Source organism: Cebus imitator, unplaced genomic scaffold (assembly GCF_001604975.1).
Source record: "Cebus imitator isolate Cc_AM_T3 unplaced genomic scaffold, Cebus_imitator-1.0 Scaffold234, whole genome shotgun sequence".
In the NCBI taxonomy this organism is placed as follows: Eukaryota; Metazoa; Chordata; class Mammalia; order Primates; family Cebidae; genus Cebus; species Cebus imitator.
The window spans coordinates 2578217-2582732 of record NW_016107549.1 but is presented as its reverse complement, the minus strand read 5'-3'; positions in this window follow the sequence as shown (position 1 = coordinate 2582732).

Here is a 4516-nt window from a genome sequence, read left to right as displayed (position 1 = left end):
GTCGAAGACCAACTTAATGAAATGAAACGAGAAGACAAGATTAGAGAAGAAAGAGTAAAAAGGAATGAGCAAAGTCTCCAAGAAATATGGGACTATGTGAAAAGACCTAATTTACGTTCAATAGGTGTACCTGAATGCCATGAGAATGAATCCAAGCTGGAAAATATTCTTCAGGATATTATTCAGGAAAACTTTCCTAACCTAGTAAGGCAGGAAAATACTCAATTTCAGGTAATACAGAGAACACCACAAAGATATTCCTCAAGTAGAGCAACCCCAAGACATATAATCGTTAGATTCACCAGGGTTGAAATAAAGGAGAAAATTCTAAGGGCAGCTAGAGAGAAAGGTCAGGTTACCCAGAAAAGGAAGCCTATCAGACTCACAGCAGATCTCTCAGCTGAAACCCTACAAACTAGAAGAGAGTGGGGGTCAATATTCAATAACCTCAAAGAAAAGAATTTTCAACCCAGAATCTCATATCCAGCCAAATTAAGCTTCATAAATGAAGGAAAAATAAAATTTTTCGCAAACAAGCAAGCAGTCAGAGATTTTATCACCACCAGGCCTGCTTTACAAGAGCTTCTGAAAGAAGCACTATACACAGAAAGGATCAACCAGTATCAGTCATCCCAAAAACTTACCAAAAGGTAAAGAGTATCTCCATAATGAAGGATCTATATCAACTAATGGGCAAAATAGCCAGCTAGCATTAAACGACAATATTAAACTCACAAATATCAATATTAATCCTAAATTTAAATGGATTAAATGCTCCAATAAAAGATACAGACAGGCAAATTGAATAAAAAGTCAAAACCCATCGGTTCACTGTATCCAGATCCATCTCATAAGCAAGGACACACAAAGACTCAAAACAAAGGGTTGGTGGAAGACTTACCAATCAAATGGAGAGCAAAAAAAAAAAGAAAACAGGAGTTGTAACTTTTGTCTTTGACAAAATAGACTTTAATAGTAACAAAGACTAAAAAAAACAAAGAAGGACATTACATAATGGTCAAAAGACCAATGCAACAACAGGAGTCAATGATCATAAATACATATGCACCCAAAATAGGAACACCCAGATACATAAGACAAGTTCTTAATGACTTATAAAGAGACTTGCACTCCCGCACAATAATAGTGGGAGACTTTGACACTACATTGTTAATATTCAACGGTTCCACGAGATAGAAAATTAGCAGGGACATCTATGATTTGAACTCAGACCGGGAACAAGTAAACTCAGTGAATATTTATAGAATTCTTCACCCCAGGTCCACAGAACATACATTTTTCTCAGTATCATATTACACCTATTTTGAAAGTGACCACATAATTGGAAGTAAATCAGTCTTCAGCATTTGCATAGCATTTCACAGACTTAAATGAAATATTGGTTGGCTGTTTGTTGTTTTCTTCCCTTATTCCTTCCTGTCTCTGCTGTTAAGCACAATTATCGGCATAAAAGAGGTTTTTAATACCTATTTTTAGATTGCATTCCAGCCTGGGCAATAGAGCAAGACTCCTGTTCTCTCTCCCCCTTTCTCTTTCTCTTTCTTTCTTTAAAAAAAAAAAAGAAAGAAAGAAACCCATTCTCTACAGAAAGTACAAAAAAAGAAAAAGAAAAAAAAATGCTACAGTTGTGGACTTTATTTTTATTTTTATTTATTTTTTTATTTTTTTTTTGAGACGGAGTTTCACTCTTGTTACCCAGGCTGGAGTGCAATGGCGCGATCTCGGCTCACCGCAACCTCCGCCTCCTGGGTTCAGGCAATTCTCCTGCCTCAGCCTCCTGAGTAGCTGGGATTACAGGCACACGCCACCATGCCCAGCTAATTTTTTGTATTTTTAGTAGAGACGGGGTTTCACCATGTTGACCAGGATGGTCTCGATCTCTTGACCTTGTGATCCACCCGCCTCGGACTCCCAAAGTGCTGGGATTACAGGCTTGAGCCACCGCGCCCGGCCTGTGGACTTTATTTTTAATAATAGAAATAGTACTTGCTCACTGGAAAAAATACAGTGAGACTGGGTCTAAAAAAATAAGAAAGAAATACAAGAAGCTCCACAAACCACAAGTACAATATGTATGAAAAAATCCACACCAAGGCACATCATCATCAAACTTCTGAAAGCCAGAGATAATGAAAAAAAAATTTTTTTTTTTGAGATGAAGTCTTGCTCTGTTGCCCAGGCTGGAGTGCAGTGGTGCAATCTCAACTCACCGCAACCTCCACCTACTGGATTCAAGTGATTCTCTTGCCTCAGCCTCCAGAGTAGCTGGGATTACTTACAGGCATGTGCCACCACGCCCAGCTATTTTTTTGTATTTTTGGCTGTTTTGTATTTTTTAGCTGTTTGTATTTTTGGCTGTTTGTATTTTGGCTGTTTGTATTTTTGGCTGTTTTGTATTTTAGCCCAGCTATTTTTTTGTATTTTTGGTTGTATTTTGTATTTTTGTATTTTTTGTGTTTTTGGCATTTCACCATGTTGGCCAGACTGGTCTTGAACTCCTGACCTTGTGATCTGCCTGCCTAATCCTCCCAAAGTGCTGGGAAGAAAATATGAGCTGACACCACGTGTGCCACCACACTCGACTGATAATGAAAAAAATTGGAAACAACTGGAGAAAAAAGACACCTTAACTACAGAGACACAAAAATTGATTACAGACTTGTCATCAAAAACAATGTAAACCAGAAGACAATGGAAAAAAATTTTTAAGAAACTAAAAAAAAACCAAATATGCCAATCAAGAATTCTATATTCAGCAAATATTTTTCCAAATAATGGGAAAATAAATACTTTATTCAGTCATACTAAACGTGTTTGTAATTGGCATACTTGCTCATTGTCAATTGAATTCCTGGGGCAGAAGAAAAATGTTACCAAATGGAAATCTGTGAAGAATGAAAAGCACCAGAAAAGCTAACTACGTGAGTAAATATAAAGGATTTTTTACTATTGTCTATTTTTAAAAGAAAAGATCACTGAATCTGAAAAAAAAAAAGAGGGGTAAGAAAAGACAAAAAAATAGCAATTTATTATTGTGTTATACAATTAATGTGGAAAGGATCTGCAATAGGCAAACAAATAGCCAAACAATTCTAAGCACAACAAACAAACAAACAAACAAAAATGGATGACAACAAAGCTGAATCAAGATAATGTGGCTTTGGCACAAAGACAAATGAATACATTGATGGAATAGAATAATCGTATCAGAAATATATTCCTACATGTGATCCAGAGGTTTAGGATAAAGATCAATATAATATTGTAGAGTCACACTATGAATTATGAATCTATTTGAAAATAAGAGGTATGTGTGTATGTGTATGAAATGTTCAATGAAAATAGCAAGGTGTATAGTAACATGTATGCAATGATCCCATCCTATGTGAATTCTAGAAGCACTAAGAAGTGATCTCACAGAATGGTTGTTTCAGTGGTTACACCTGGCAGTTGCAAAAGTAACACTGTCCCCTAGGTAAGGTCTTATCATTTATTTGGAATACGTTTCAATGTAAGCTATTCTCATGAATACTCTGATGAAATAGCTCTCCAAGGCCCCCAGTGACCAAGCACTTGCCCAACTCTCCAGTTAACCTGCATTCAGTGTCAGTGACCTGTGACACAGTTGACCAATGTTCCCATCTCGAAATGCCTTCTCCTGCAAACTACCAGGAGAGGACACCCACCTATTCTCCCACCTCACTGGCCTGCCCAGCCTTTTGCAGGCTCTTCCTCTTGCTATGCTCAGAGGTGGACAGCCTCCGATCTTCTCCTGAACCCTCTTCTTCTGATATATTTTGTCCCTCACCCTGAAACCAGGTCACCTCTTCTGGAACCAGGTCTTTAAATGGTCTCCATATGCTAAGGACTTTCAAAGTTGCATTCAGAACTTTCTTCCAAGCTCCAGACTCCTAGGTCCAATGGCCTGCTCAACACCTCCCTTGTTTGGCTCAAACTTATCATGGCCAGACACAAACATAACCCTTGACTTCCCCTCCAATAATCTCCCTCGAGCCTTCCTCCTCAGAGTAAGAGGCAGCATTCAGGGGCTCTGGAAAATAAAATGTATCCTTGACTCTCCTGCTACTTCACTGCATCAGAAGTCCTATAAAACCTATCCCTGCCTGTTTAACTCTGATTCATTATTGTTTGTTTTTGGTTTCGTTCTATTTTGTTTTTCTAAAATTATTAATTAATTGTTTTAAATTTTTTATTTTTATTTTTTCTAAGTACATAGTGGTGTATATATTTATGGGTCACATGAGGTGTTTTGAAACAGTATTGCAATGTGTAATGATCACATCATGGGGAATGGGGTATTCATCCCCTCAAGCATTTATCCTTTAGGTTATAAACAATCCAATTTTATGCTGTTAATTATTTTAAAATGTGGCCGGGCGCGGTGGCTCAAGCCTGTAATCCCAGCACTGTGGGAGGCCGAGGCGGGTGGATCACGAGGTCAAGAGATCGAGACCATCCTGGTCAACATGGTGAA